At 52.9% G+C, this 16,138-nt stretch overlaps 1 long non-coding RNA gene across 1 annotated transcript in view; it reads left to right on the top strand.

The window, feature by feature from the left end:
* Positions 1-16,138, top strand: part of LOC140393556 (uncharacterized) — a 129,078-nt gene extending 112,940 nt beyond the window's left edge. Inside the window, exon 3 of the long non-coding RNA XR_011935660.1 lies at positions 15,990-16,138. This is a non-coding gene — a long non-coding RNA (uncharacterized lncRNA). The remainder of the gene's footprint in view (positions 1-15,989) is intronic.

Genomic DNA, 16,138 nt, shown 5'->3' with positions numbered 1-16,138 from the left:
GGGGCCCCACGAGCAAGTGAGCCACCAACAGCCCGTCCCCATATCCCCCCTCCCCTATATCCCCCTCCCCCGTATCACCTGATCACTGCCTGATGTCTAACCATGCATGCTTCATTGTGTATCGCAGGACCAAACGTCCAGGCACCCATCCCCGCAGATGCACACCGCCCGCAGGATGCCCCTCGGAGACCACAGGAGACGGAGAGACCCGAACCCTCCAGCATGCGACGCCCGCAGGATGCCCCTCGGAGACCACGGGAGACGGAGAGACCTGAACCCTCCAGCATGCGACGCCCGCAGGATGCCCCTCGGAGACCACGGGAGACGGAGAGACCCGGACCCTCCAGCATGCGACGCCCGCAGGATGCCCCTCGCACACCACGGGAGACGGAGAGACCTGGAGCAACAGGGAGACGACACCCCCGTCACGTGCGGGAGCGACCACCCAGCGATGAGGGGGGCAGCCACAGGCCCCCGTCACATCCGAGCCAGGACACCACTACCCAGGACACTACTATCCAGGACACCCCTACCCGGGACACCACTACCCAGGACACCCCTACCCGGGACACCACTACCCGGGACAGCACTACCCGGGACAGCACTACCCGGGACAGCACTACCCAGGACACCCCTACCCGGGAAGACGAAATACCGGACAGTGACTCAGAGTGGATGGGTGGAGACGAACCCCCACCCCAAAGTGCCATGGACTCAGAGTGGGACGAAGAGCACGACACAACGCCACTGCTGTCACCAACACCCTCCACCATCGCAGAAACACTCACCACGGTTGGGCACTTTAGTGATGAGGCGTCTGGTACACTCACTGGTGCGCACAACACAGCCGTCCCGGTACAGCAGGTGGAGGTAGGAGCAGCAGAGGGACCGGGCGGTCGGAGGGCAGCCCAGGCCAAGCGAACATCTGCCGCCCAGATGGATCCCGGGTTCCTGCAGTTACCACACCCACACATAGATCCGATGCAACCACCGACACGGAGACGAGCGAATAGGGTGACGGGTGGCTTGCGGCGGCTGCGGTCGCAGGTGGAGGAGTCCACCCGCGTCCAGGAGCTGGGAGTGGTCCCGGTCATGCGTGCCACCCAGGCTGACACCGCACGGGTGGCGTCCGCGGTGGAGGCAATGGGTGCGACGGTGTCAGACATGGGGAACGGTTTGCGAGGCCTGGGGCCTTCCGTGCAGGCGGCGTCTGTGGCCCAGGAAATGGCTGCCCTCTCACAGGAGGCCATGAGCCAGTGCCAGCGCCAGATGGCAGAGGCGCTCAACGCCATAGCCCAGTCTCAGCAGGCCATGGCCCAGTCTCAGCAGGCCATGGCCCAGTCTCAGCAGGCCATGGCCCAGTCTCAGCAGGCCATGGCCCAGTCTCTGCAGGCCATGGCCCAGTCTCTGCAGGCCATGGCCCAGTCTCAGCAGGCCATCGCTGAGGGCATCGGCGCCAGTGGCCATGTGCGAGCTGGCGTCGCACTGTCGCAGACAGGGTTCGACAACCCCCTGGGCTCCATGGCTGCAAACCTGCAGACCCCTGTCGATACCAGCACGGGCCTCCAGGACTGGCAGCGCCAGATGTCGGGGGCGCGTCGGATGGCCAGTCCGTTCGCATCCCCCACCCATGTCGAGGCCTGGGGGCTATCGGGCACCCCGAGGGAGGAGGAGGTGGTGTGGTCCATCCCGGCTCCCTCTGTAGGGGAGGTCCCGGTACACCGCGACACCTCTGACTCCCCCCCCCTTCCGTCCCAGGTGCATCGGGGGGGCAACGGGCAGGACAGGCTGGCAGCTCGCCATCCCAGTCGCCCGGGCCGCAGCCTGGCCCATCTAGGCCAGGACGCCCCAGGAAACAGCCGCCAAAGGGACCCAGTGTCTGAGGGCAGGAATCACAGGAGACCACCTCCAGTTCTGCTGTACCGTCTGGGGAACCACGTAGACGTAATCAAAGGGCCCGTAAGGCCAAACAATTAGACACTGAGTAAGTTGGCACGGGTGCAGGGCACAGATGAGTTTTAGGGGCGAGGGCACGTGCATGAACTCCTTTGGTTATTAAAGTCAATGTTACACCTACCGAAGCTGCCTTTGTGCTCTGTCCAAAGTGTGCGGGGGTGTCATGTACGTTGAGCGCAAGTGTGTGTGTGAGGGGTGGTCTTACCTCAGCCCCAGGTGAGTCTGCCCCCTTCCCCCTGGGCCGCCATCAAATCCCCCGGGCAGAGGACGGGACCGTGCGCTGCAGTGTCACAGCCGCATGCAGGGATGGTCCGGGTGGATGGTGGTACTGTGGCCATGGGTCAGACATAGTCCAACGATGTAGAGCCAGGAGCTCATCGGAGGCGGGTTGTCATCATTCTCCATGGCCTGCGATAGACACGCGTCCACCCGCAACTGGGTGAGCCCGGCCCGTTGTGCCGCCGGTGGATCGGCAATTGGGTGTGGGGGTGGTGGTGTGCATGCGGGTGGGGTGTGTGGGGTTGGGGAGGGGGGTGAGGGTGCTGGGTGGGTGGATGGGTGGGGGGTGTGGGTGGTCGGCTGTTGTCATGGTGTGCGGTCTGTGGCCATACTACCCGATTCCCACGCCCATCTAGTCAGTGAAGCGGGCGTCTATCAGTCTGTCCCGTGCCCGCTGGGCCAGCCGGTAATGGTGGACAGCCACCCGCCTGTGTCTACCCCGTCTGCCCTGACCATTGCCCCCATCCCCCTCATCTGGGGAGGACTGGGCCTCTTCCTGCTGCTCCTCCACTCCGCCCTCCTCTGCCTGCGGCACATCGCCCCTCTGCTGGGCTATGTTGTGCAGGACGCAGCACACCACAATGATGCGGCCGACCCTATCTGACCGATACTGGAGGGCGCCCCCAGAGAGGTCCAGGCACCTGAAACGCATCTTCAGCACGCCAAAGCACCTCTCGATCACTCCCCTTGTCGCTACATGGGCATCATTGTAGCGGTTCTCCGTCTCATTGCGTGGCCTCCGTATAGGCGTCATCAGCCACGATCGCAATGGGTAGCCCCTGTCGCCCAGCAACCAGCCCCTCAGCCGGGGATGGCGTCCCTCGTACATGCCGGGGATGGATGACCGCGACAACACGAATGAGTCGTGTACACTGCCTGGGTGACGGGCGCAGACGTGCAGGATCATCATGCGGTGGTCGCAGACCACCTGTACGTTCATTGAATAGGTCCCCTTCCTATTAGTGAACACGGCCCTGTTCTCTGCAGGTGGCCGCACGGCGACGTGCATCCCATCGATCGCGCCCTGGACCATGGGGAACCCGGCAACGGCAGAGAAGCCCACGGCCCGGGCATCTTGGCTGGCCCGGTCCACGGGGAAGCGGATGTAGCGGTGCGCCATGGCATAAAGGGCATTTGTCACTGCCCGGATGCACCGATGCACCGATGTCTGCGATATGCCGGACAGGTCCCCACTCGGTGCCTGGAATGACCCCGTTGCATAAAAGTTCAGGGCCACCGTAACCTTGACGGACACGGGGAGAGGGTGTCCCCCGCCAGTGCCACGCAGTGACAGGTGTGCCAGCAGGTGGCAGATGTGTGCCACGGTTTCCCGGCTCATCCGGAGTCTCCTCCTGCATTCCCGGTCCGTGAGGTCCTGGTATGACTGCCGGGGCTGGTACACACGGGGCGCCCTCGGGTGCCTCCGTTGCCGTGGGGCCGCGACGTCCTCCTCCCCCTCCTCGTCCTGTCGGTCAGGTGTCCCTCCAGCCTGGGCGGCTGCCGCCTGCCCCTCTGCGGCAGCATGCGCTGCCTCTCTGGCACGCTCCTCCTCCTCCTCCTCCTCCTCATCCAGGGCAACATAGACATGAGCGGCTGCCACCACGGCGGCCAACATCGCTGGATGGTCTGAAAACATGACGGCCTGGTGGGGGGGAGGGGAACGACGACATGTCATCATTGCCCATATCCCCTCCTCCCCCCACCCAGGTGGCATGGACCGCATGGGTCCAACTGTTGGAGGCTGGCACCTGGCCAGGTGGACCAACTCATTTGCCCTCCCATCACCCACCCCGGCACGGACCCCAACCCCCAACCTCCACCCCGGCACTGACCCCCCCCAACCTCCACCCCGGCACGGACCCCCTCCCCAACCCCCAACCTCCACCCCGGCACGGACCCCCCCCCCCCAACCTCCACCCCGGCACGGACCCCCCCCCCCCAACCTCCACCCCGGCACGGACCCCCCCCCCCAACCTCCACCCCGGCACGGACCCCCCTCCCGGCACTCCCCCGGAGCCCAGCCTACTCTAACCCCCCCCCCCCCCCCCCCGCCGCACACACACACACACAAGCCGAGACACACCTCTCCTCACACAATCAGTCTGCGGCCACGCCATTTCCTGCCCAGAGCCAACCCCCCAGGCCGTCACTCACCTCCTCGCTGGTCGGCGTGAGCCTGGAGCACCGGGTCACGCCGATGAAAAGGAGGTTTGATTCACGTCGACGTGAACGGTCATCACGTCGACGGGACTTCGGCCCATCCGGAAGGGAGAATATCGGCAGGCCGAAAATCGGCTGCCTTGCGCAGACCCGTGACATTCTCCGACGGCAGCGGCGACATTAACGCCCCGCCGACTTTTCTCCCTTCGGAGACTTCGGCGGGGGCGGGGGCGGGATTCACGGCGGCCAACGGCCATTCTCCGACCCGGCGGGGGGTCGGAGAATGACGCCCATGATTTTTAAAAGTACAGTGAACAGTGCTGTCGGGAACTCGGCACATCATAGAACATAGAACATACAGTGTAGAAGGAGGCCATTTGGCCCGTCAGGTCTACACCAACCCACTTAAGCCCTCACTTCCATCCTATCTCCGTAACCCAATAACCCCTCCTAACCTTTTTGGTCACTAAGGGCAATTTATCATGGCCAATCCACCTAACCTGCATGTCTTTGGACTGTGGGAGGAAACCGGAGCATCCGGAAGAAACCCACGCAGACACAGGGAGAACGTGCAGAGTCCGTACAGACAGTGACCCAGCAGGGAATCGAACCTGGGACCCTAGTGCTGTGAAGCCACTGTGCTACGGTGCTGCCCAAGGGAGCACGGTAGAAAGATGTTTGGCTAAATTTTCCAGTCCTTCCTGCCGGAGGGATCTTCCAGTGCCGCTGATGATGACCCTCCCTTCGCTTTCAGAGGCGGAGAATCGCAAAGGCCCCAGGGAATACTGGGTCAGGCCCGCTAAAGGCTAATGACATGCATGTCTTCTGTACGTGTGTTCTGGAACGCATTGGTGCCGCTGTCAAGGTGACGTATAATTGCGATATTTTTGGGCACTAAGGGATTTTGAAATATTTTGAGGGATAGTGAAGTTGATGTAGAATCATAAAATCCCTACAGTGTCATTCAGCCCATCGGGTCTGCACTGACCCTCTGAAAGACCCTAACCCCACCTAACCTTTTGGACACTTAAGGGGCAATTTAGCATGCCCAATCCATCTAACCTGCAGATCTTTGGACTATGGGACGAAACCGGAGCACAGAGCAAACCTACACAGACACAAGGAGAATGTGCAAATCTCACACAGTCAGTCACTCAAGGCCGGAATCGAACCTGGGTCCCTGGCGCTGTGAGGCATCAGTGCTAACCACTGTGCCACCGCCTTTCATATTGAATGGTCGAGCATGCTCAATGGCCTTTACAGTCTACTCCAGTTTCTACTTCTGACTGTCTTCTTCAGGTGGACTTCACTAAATGGTGAGATTTCCTCTTTTCCGACGGCGAAGGGATGTTCACGTTGTTTTGTGTTGTTCACTGATTGCACCACCAAGGAAGTCATCGCGGGTGCGGGGGGGAGATGGAGGGTCATCATCAGTGGGACTGGAAGATCCGACTGGCAGAAAGAAACAGAAAATCTAGCCCAACACCTTTCTAATAAACTCAACATTGAAATCCATCTAATGACATAAAGTTGCCAGTATTTAACCACGGGTTAGCCCAATAAAAGTGCCAGTGAAAGTTCGAGGTGTAAGACTCGGCTCACTCAATGGGCCGGATGGCCTCCTCCTGTACAAAGAACAAAGAACAAAGAAATGTACAGCACAGGAACAGGCCCTTCGGCCCTCCAAGCCCGTGCCGACCATACTGCCCGACTAAACTACAATCTTCTACACTTCCTGGGTCCGTATCCCTCTATTCCCATCCTATTCATGTATTTGTCAAGATGCCCCTTAAATGTCACTATCGTCCCTGCTTCCACCACCTCCTCCGGTAGCGAGTTCCAGGCACCCACTACCCTCTGCGTAAAAAACTTGCCTCGTACATCTACTCTAAACCTTGCCCCTCTCACCTTAAACCTATGCCCCCTAGTAATTGACCCCTCTACCCTGGGGAAAAGCCTCTGACTATCCACTCTGTCTATGCCCCTCATAATTTTGTAGACCTCTATCAGGTCGCCCCTCAACCTCCTTCGTTCCAGAGAGAACAAACCGAGTTTATTCAATCGCTCCTCATAGCTTATGCCCTCCATACCAGGCAACATTCTGGTAAATCTCTTCTGCACCCTCTCTAAAGCCTCCACATCCTTCTGGTAGTGTGGCGACCAGAATTGAACACTATACTCCAAGTGTGGCCTAACTAAGGTTCTATACAGCTGCAACATGACTTGCCAATTCTTATACTCAATGCCCCGTCCAATGAAGGCAAGCATGCCGTATGCCTTCTTGACTACCTTCTCCACCTGTGTTGCCCCTTTCAATGACCTGTGGACCTGTACTCCTAGATCTCTTTGACTTTCAATACTCTTGAGGGTTCTACCATTTACTGTATATTCCCTACCTGCATTAGCCCTTCCAAAATGCATTACCTCACATTTGTCCGGATTAAACTCCATCTGCCATCTCTCCGCCCAAGTCTCCAGACAATCTAAATCCTGCTGTATCCTCAGACAGTCCTAATCGCTATCCGCAATTCCACCAACCTTTGTGTCGTCTGCAAACTTACTAATCAGACCAGTTACATTTTCCTCCAAATCATTTATATATACTACAAACAGCAAAGGTCCCAGCACTGATCCCTGTGGAACACCACTGGTCACAGCCCTCCAATTAGAAAAGCATCCCTCCATTGCTACCCTCTGCCTTCTATGGCCTAGCCAGTTCTGAATCCACCTTGCCAGCTCACCCCTGATCCCGTGTGACTTCACCTTTTGTACTAGTCTACCATGAGGGACCTTGTCAAAGGCCTTACTGAAGTCCATGTAGACAACATCCACTGCCCTACCTGCATCAATCATCTTAGTGACCTCCTCGAAAAACTCTATCAAGTTAGTGAGACACGACCTCCCCTTCACAAAACCGTGCTGCCTCTCACTAATACGTCCATTTGCTTCCAAATGGGAGTAGATCCTGTCTCGAAGAATTCTCTCCAGTAATTTCCCTACCACTGAAGTAAGGCTCACCGGCCTGTAGTTCCCGGGATTATCCTTGCTACCCTTCTTAAACAGAGGAACAACATTGGCTATTCTCCAGTCCTCCGGGACATCCCCTGAAGACAGCGAGGATCCAAAGATTTCTGTCAAGGCCTCAGCAATTTCCTCTCCAGCCTCCTTCAGTATTCTGGGGTAGATCCCATCAGGCCCTGGGGACTTATCTACCTTAATATTTTTTAAGACACCCAACACCTCGTCTTTTTGGATCACAATGTGACCCAGGCTATCTACACCCCCTTCTCCAGACTCAACATCTACCAATTCCTTCTCTTTGGTGAATACTGATGCAAAGTATTCATTTAGTACCTCGCCCATTTCCTCTGGCTCCACACATAGATTCCCTTGCCTATCCTTCAGTGGGCCAACCCTTTCCCTGGCTACCCTCTTGCTTTTTATGTACGTGTAAAAAGCCTTGGGATTTTCCTTAACCCTATTTGCCAATGACTTTTCATGACCCCTTCTAGCCCTCCTGACTCCTTGCTTAAGTTCCTTCCTACTTTCCTTATATGCCACACAGGCTTCGTCTGTTCCCAGCCTTTTAGCCCTGACAAATGCCTCCTTTTTCTTTTTGACGAGGCCTACAATATCACTCGTCATCCAAGGTTCCCGAAAATTGCCGTATTTATCTTTCTTCCTCACAGGAACATGCCTGTCCTGTATTCCCTTCAACTGACACTTGAAAGCCTCCCACATGTCAGATGTTGATTTGCCCTCAAACATCCGCCCCCAATCTATGTTCTTCAGTTCCCACCTAATATTGTCATAATTAGCCTTCCCCCAATTTAGCACATTCATCCTCGGACCACTCTTATCCTTGTCCACCAGTACTTTAAAACTTACTGAATTGTGGTCACTGTTACCGAAATGCTCCCCTACTGAAACATCTACCACCTGGCCGGGCTCATTCCCCAATACCAGGTCCAGTACCGCCCCTTCCCTAGTTGGACTGTTTACATATTGTTTTATGAAGCCCTCCTGGATGCTCCTTACAAACTCCGCCCCGTCTAAGCCCCTGGCACTAAGTGAGTCCCAGTCAATATTGGGGAAGTTGAAGTCTCCCATCACCACAACCCTGTTGTTTTTACTCTTTTCCAAAATCTGTCTACCTATCTGCTCCTCTATCTCCCGCTGGCTGTTGGGAGGCCTGTAGTATACCCCCAACATTGTGACTGCACCCTTCTTATTCCTGATCTCTACCCATATAGCCTCACTGCCCTCTGAGGTGTCCTCTCGCAGTATGTACTGTAGAGATTCTACGGATGTATGTGAATTTTAAATTGGCATGATCCGTCTTAATTACCACCAAATAACCCCTCTGACACGGAGATTTTATTTTATATGTACTGAGTCTCATTCCTTCAGAATTTAATTTGAGTTAGAACATTTAAATAATTACAGCAAGAAATTAAATAATTTTCAAACTCTTTTCCTGTCTGTATCTCTTATCCCTCTTATTATCCCATTTTTCACTCTCTTCATTTAATTTTTTTGTTTAATAACTTTTGACATTATTGTGGGTGTGGGTGTAGAAAGTGGCTTACAGAGTCTCCCAGAATATGTCCTCCAACAACTTACAGGGATAGCTGAAGTGCTGACCTAGGTCCCACCATTTTCACTGCGCCAGTATCTTTGTTGTCACCTGGTAGTCTGTCAGCCCAGACACCTGCTTCCCTTCATGAGGTGGTGCAATCTGGAGCTGGGTCCTCCAGTCCAAGAGCTGCTCAAGGCCCTTCTGAGAGGCCCAATGAAGTCTCCTTCATTGAAAGTCAGCGGCATTCTACCGAACATGCTGCAGCATTGTGTAGGAGCACGAGGACAGGTCAACGCATATAGGAGACAGGGTCTGAGGGAAAGGTGTTAGGGTTAATAGTTGATGTTTGTATGTAAAATTGGATAGTTTGATTTATGAATTAGTTTCAAACGCTTATTTTAGTCATGAATTTTATTTTTTGCATTGTGGCCAAGTGGATACTGTGATGGTCAGGGAAGGTGGCAAGGAAACGTATGGGATTGCTGGCGAATGGGATTGCATTTACTGAGAAATGAAATTGGCCAAAGTCCCAGAGGACCAGAGGCTGCTCGCTCTCTTTTTTTCTCAGTGCTTTTGGAATAAGGAGGCTCAATGACCTCGCCGGACAACCAACTGGATCGTCTCCTGCTTTAACCTGGAAGAAATCAGGCGTATTAAAGTTCATGGCCATGGTTACCTTTGAAATGAAATTAAAATCACTTATTGTCACAAGTAGGCTTCAAATGAAATTACTGTGAAAAGCCCCTAGCCGCCACATTCCGGTGCCTGTTCGGGGAGGCTGGTACGGGAATTGAACCCCCGCTGCTGGCCTTGGTCTACTTTACAAGCCAGGTGTTTAGCCCACTGTGTTAAACCAGCCTAGTCCCTTGACTGGTAATGCTGTCCACACCCTGCTTTGAGGTGGCAGTTCAGGATGTAACAGGTGACAGGTTGCCCTAAGTACCTGTATAATAAAGTAGAAACAGCACACACTGTTTCACACTGTTTTAAATAAGAGAATTGCTCCCTGAAGACCCTGGGTAGAATATGGCCTCCTGCTGAAAGCCCTTCTCCCTCTGTCCCTCCCTCTTCTAAGCAGCTTGCCCTCCTTCAGCCCATCGAGTCTGCACCAACCCTCTGAAAGAATACCCGACCTAGGCCCACGTCCCTGCCCTAACCCCATAACGTCACCTAACCTGTACCTCCCTGGACACTGAGGGGCAATTTAGCATGGTCAAATCACTTAACCGGCACATCTTTGGATTGTGGGAGGAAACCAGAGCACCCGGAGGAAACCCACACAGACACGGGGAGAACGTGCAATCAACCACACAATCACTCAAGGCCAGAATCGAACCCTGGTCCCTAGTACTATGAGGCAGCAATGCTAACCACTGTGCCACCATGCCGCCAACCACTTCTACTAACTCAGCCACAGCCAATGGAGATCTATCAACAACAAACCTGAAAGTAGTTACTGATCGCATTAAACAATGGGGGTTAGTGCCTGCTGCACTAAAAGTGAGTGAGTGTAGTGCAAATGCCATTTTGGACCCATAATGGCACCCATAGCAGTGAAAATACGGGCGAGACGCAACTGTATTTTACCCACTACAATCTGAGCCCACGCTGTTCCACACACAGTTCCCAGATGCCCTATAGAGTGAACCGTGCTGGATGTAATGACAGCAATTTGCCATTTAACTGCCCATGGGAAGACTGTGAGTACCTGTGCGATAGAGGGCAATGCTGTACCTTCACCACTGGTCACAAAGAATGTGCTTAATAACTCTGTTCACACTCTCACAACAGCTCCAGCTACTTTAATCACATTTACTTATTTGGCACTTCTGAAAAAAAGACAGCTTGTCAAAACTTTTCATCTTGCACTCATCAGAACCTGTTTCAGCTAAACAAAATAAGCGTGGCCATTTATTGGTTTAATCCTCAGGACAATGCCTTGACCAATCAAGAGTGAAGCTGCTTGGTTTAAATTTTTTAACAATTCTTGGTAACTAACTGTCAGGCACCGTCATCTGATGCATTCTTCATTGCAATACCTCTACCTTCTCCTTAGTGGGTGCAGCGGACTGGAAAGTGGCTAATGTAACACCACTGTTTAAGAAGGGAGGGAGGCAGAAGACAGGAAATTATAGGCCAGTTAGTCTGACTTTGGTCATTGGTAAGATTTTAGAGTCCGTTATTAAAGATGAAATCGTGGAGTACTTGGAAGTGCAGGATAATATAGGACTGAGTCAGCATGCCTTCGTCAAGGGGAAGTCATGTCTGAAAAATCTGTTAGAGTTCTTTGAGGAAGTAACAAGGAAGTTAGACAAAGGTGAACCAGTGGACATTATTTATTTAGTTTTCCAGAAGGCTTTTGACAAGGTGCCGCATAGGAGACTGTTAAGAGCCCATGGTGTTAAGGGTAAGATCCTGGCATGGATAGAGGATTGACTGACTGGCAGAAGGCAGAGAGTGGGGATAAAGGTGTCTTTTTCAGGGTGGCAGCTGGTGACTAATGGTGTACCTCAGGGGCCTGTGCTGGGACCACAACTTTTCGCAATATGCATTAATGATCTGGAAGAAGGAACTGAAGGCACTGTTGCTAAGTTTGCAGATGATACAAAGATCTGTAGAGGGACAGGTAAGTATTGAGTAAGCAAGGGGGCTGCAGAGGGATTTGGACAAGCTAGGAGGGTGGGCAGTGAAGTGGCAGATGAAATACAATGTGGAATCACTTTGGAAGGAAGAATTTAGGCACAAACTATTTTCTAATTGGCAAAATGCTTAGGAAATCAGAAGCACAAATGGACTTGGGAGTCCTTGTTCATGATTCTCTTAAGGTTAACGTGCAGGTTCAGGTGGCAGTTAGGAAGGCAAATGTTAGCACTCATGTTAGGAGGATTAGAATACAAGACCTGGGATGTACTTCTGAGGCTGCATAAGGCTCTGGTCAGACCTCATTTGGAGTATTGTGAGCAGTTTTGGGCCCCGTATCTAATGACAGATGTGCTGGCCTTGCAAAGGGTCCAGAGGAGGCTCACAAGAATGATCCCTGGAATGAACTGCTTGTGAGGAATGGTTGAGGACTCTAGGTCTGTACTCGTTGGAGTTTAGAAGGATGAGGAGGGATCTTATTGAAACTTAGAGGATACTGCGAGGCCTGTATAGAGTGGACATGGAGCGGATGTTTCCACTTGTAGGAAAAACTAGAAGCAGAAGACACAATCTCAGACTAAAAGGACGATCCTTTAAAACAGAGTTGAGGAGGAATTTCTTCAGCCAGAGGGTGGTGAATCTGTGGAACTCTTTGCCGCAGAAGGCTGTGGAGATCAAACCACTGAGTGTCTTTAAGACAGAGATAGATAGGTTCTTGAATAATAAGGGGATCAGGGGTTATGGGATGAAGGCAGGAGAATGGAGGTGAGATAAATATCAGCCATGATTGAATGGCGGAGCAGACTCGATGGGCCGAGTGGCCTAATTCTGCTCCTATGTCTTATGGTCTTCTGGTCTTATGGGTCCACTTGTCAACCAATCAACACTCATTTCTCTTACAATATAAGGCTGTTGTTTCCTCTCACACTGTTATTCTTGCAATTGTCATGATGAGTACACGATCAAAAGCTTCGACAAAATGTCTTTTTTCAGCATTTATCACATTTACTCATTCAAGAGTTTTTAATTCATCCACCTTAAAATATTGATTTCAAATGATTAAACTTATGTAACAATCCAAGGTTGCACCCACAGGAATATCAATGTGGTTTGTACAATTGGTTGCCTGTGGTAGACATTCTCAGGAAACTAGTTGTTATAATTTAATCATTTGATCAAACATCCAACCTGTTGCTTTCAACTTCCAAAACCGAAGACAATATTGCAATTGCACCACATTTGTAAAAAAGATACAGAGAAAGCAATTAACAAAAATAAGTCAACATTGCTGATAGGAAAGATCAAAAAGCAGCTGATAGAAACGGGACTACAAAGGGTGAAGTTACTTCCTGTGCTGTGAAATGCTGCAACATTTAAAACAGAAAGAGGAGTGATTGCAATTTCTTTCCACTCCTAATCCAGTTCTTGCGCTCCGCATGTCTGTCAAAGTGCTTTAGGGACAATTCTCTGGCCGTGTTATGCCCGACGTCGATCCCGCTGTGTCGGGAGAATAGCGGAAGAGCGCCTAAAACGGGAATTGCGCCAACCAGTTTGCCATTTTTCCGGCCGGATCCAGCAGACGTGATCAGGCTCTTGCCCAGAAAGGGCGAGAAACTGGTCGCATCTCATTTGTATTAATTTAAATTTCATTAGTGAGATTAAAGTCAAATGCAGCGGCCGCCCGGGAGTCACACCTCCACCCCCACGCAGCCCGCCCCACGCAGCACGCAGCCCTCCCCACGCAGCACGCAGCCCGCCCCACGCAGCCCTCCCCACGCAGCACGCAGCCCGCCCCACGCAGCCCTCAGCACGCAGCCCTCCCCACGCAGCACGCAGCCCTCCCCACGCAGCCCTACCCACGCAGCAAGATGTCACGTGAGTGTAATTTAGCGCTGCTCCACAAAAGCAGGGACCAGTTGCAATGGACCCCGAGGGGGAGCAAGGCAGAGAATAGCCCTCTCCACTTATCTGCATGCAACTCAAGGCCACTGTAGCTGATGGCCCAGTGCTGTGGGTGTGGAGTCCTTCAAGAGGGCTGGGGTTGTTTGGCAGGCTGGAGGGAGCCAGGTCAGGGGTCACCCTTTGGCTGGGGTGGGTTAGTGGTTTGCATATGTGAGGCGTTCAAGCCATCTCTATACCTTGTGGGACAACCACAGCCGTAGCCTGTCTGCCCCACTAAACTCTCAGAGGACAGAGCTCCGCTGCAGTTTATGAAAGTCCATTTCATCCCCCTTGAGGTTCCAATAGGCTCTGTGGTTTCTTTTGCACCTTTGTTCTTTGTTGTTGACTTTCTGCCTGGGATTCTCCGTTCGGGAGACTGTGGGTGGAATTATCCATTCAGCAACACCAGAATCGCGAAACACGATCGGGCCAGGAATCGGTGTCAGCTGAAAACCGTGGTCAGTGCCGAGCGCCAAACAGAATGTCATGCTCCAGTCCCTCGACAGCTGGGTGAATGCGTTCTACGCCGCGTTGGCATGCTATAGAACATAGAACAATACAGCGCAGTACAGGCCCTTCGGCCCACGATTTTGCACCGAAACAAAAGCCATCTAACCTACACTATGCCATTATCATCCATATGTTTATCCAATAAACTTTTAAATGCCCTCAATGTTGGCGAGTTCACTACTGTAGCAGGTAGGGCATTCCACGGCCTCACTACTCTTTGCGTAACGAACCTACCTCTGACCTCTGTCCTATATCTATTACCCCTCAGTTTAAAGCTATGTCCCCTCGTGCTAGCCATTTCCATCCGCGGGAGAAGGCTCTCACTGTCTACCCTATCTAACCCCCTGATCATTTTGTATGCCTCTATTAAGTCTCCTCTTAACCTTCTTCTCTCCAACGAAAACAACCTCAAGTCCATCAGCCTTTCCTCATAAGATTTTCCCTCCATACCAGGCAACATCCTGGTAAATCTCCTCTGTACCCTCTCCAAAGCCTCCACGTCCTTCCTATAATGCGGTGACCAGAACTGTACGCAATACTCCAAATGCGGCCGTACCAGAGTTCTGTACAGCTGCAACATGACCTCCCGACTCCGGAACTCAATCCCTCTACCAATAAAGGCCAACACTCCATAGGCCTTCTTCACAACCCTATCTTTACAGTAAACGCCATTGTCATATCATTAATGGACCAGACCCGGCAATCTCCGGGTACAGGCGATTGTCTGCCTCCGCCAGGAGGAATTACTGGCGGTGAGGTTCACTTGTGATATTCAAAATTGGGAAGCAGATGGCGTGGCTGCTGATGGGGAGAGAGAGGGTAATGAAAGATGGGCACGGACCACCATTGTCGTGACCTGCAAGGCAGCCAACCCACTGTGCACGCTGCTGACTGCCCACTGTGAACTTTGCGGTCCTTGTCGAATGGTTGCCTCCCATGCCCCCTCGCTAGGTATTCTCTGGCCCCAGCCGACCCATCAACGGAATAGGCATGCTCCAGTGCAACCAGTGCCATCTGCTTGGCTGAGATGAGGGTGTGTGGGGAGTGGGGTGCCTATATCCAACACCTGCTTGTCAGGCTCTCCAGGGCCAATCCTGACCCCATTATATCACATGCCGGCAAGCATTGGAATTACACTAGTTCCACATGACACCAGTGTAAGCCCATTAGGATGTCTTGAATCACTCTGGGACTGGCGTTGCTATCATGAACATAGAACACTCGCAAAGTCCCGGCATCAGCACTTGGTCTCTCAAACAGGCAATTCCGCCATATGTTCTCCTGCTGGAGCTGTAATTGCTCCGGATTTGCGATCACGCTGGAAGCGCAAATCTGGAAGCGATTCCCAATCCTTACCCATGCAAATTCATGCCTGCCGAGGATTGCGAGGGATTCCCTAGTGAATCCCGCTATCGACTGCCATTTTGAGCGGGCGCCCCAATAGTGAGGTCCAGTGGCTGTTCTATCCCCTGCCCCCCCCCCCCCCCCCCCCCCGCCCCCCAGCGCAATTCAGCCCCCAATTGCAGAGATCCCCACCTGAGACCCTCCAATTAGCGATACTCCTGCCTGGTAGACCCCCCATAAGAGTGACCCCTGCCTGGAAGCCCCCCATAAGACGCCGGGCGCTATTCCATTTTTTGCCCGATGCTGGATTCTCCACCCGATCGTGAATTGCCCTTCCGATGTAGGGAAACAGAGAATCCCGCCCTGCATTTCACACTCTGTACAAATCTGTAACAAATCTCTAGCTTAACAGCTGAAGGCTACCTCAAAGGATGGAGTAGCCTTGTTAGTTGTAGTAGATCTTCACAGTCCCTGAACTCTTAAGTGCTTCCTTGAAAGATCAGGTGGCCTGTCTGAGAGGATGATTAGTGAATTGGATGTCCTGAATATTTGAAGCCTGAAAATTGTGCTTGAACTCTAGGAGCATCAGCATCATGGAGGCAGCAGCGAACAATCAAAAACTGAAGAACAAAGCTTTACTACTGAGGACCGTCTCATGACTAAAGAGTAACGATCTGGCTGAGCGGAGGACAACTGGGCACAACCTCCCTAAAGCTGCTGACGGAGAGG

Source organism: Scyliorhinus torazame, chromosome 17, assembly GCF_047496885.1.
Source record: "Scyliorhinus torazame isolate Kashiwa2021f chromosome 17, sScyTor2.1, whole genome shotgun sequence".
Classification (NCBI taxonomy): Eukaryota; Metazoa; Chordata; class Chondrichthyes; order Carcharhiniformes; family Scyliorhinidae; genus Scyliorhinus; species Scyliorhinus torazame.
This window is presented reverse-complemented; position numbering and strand designations above follow the sequence as displayed.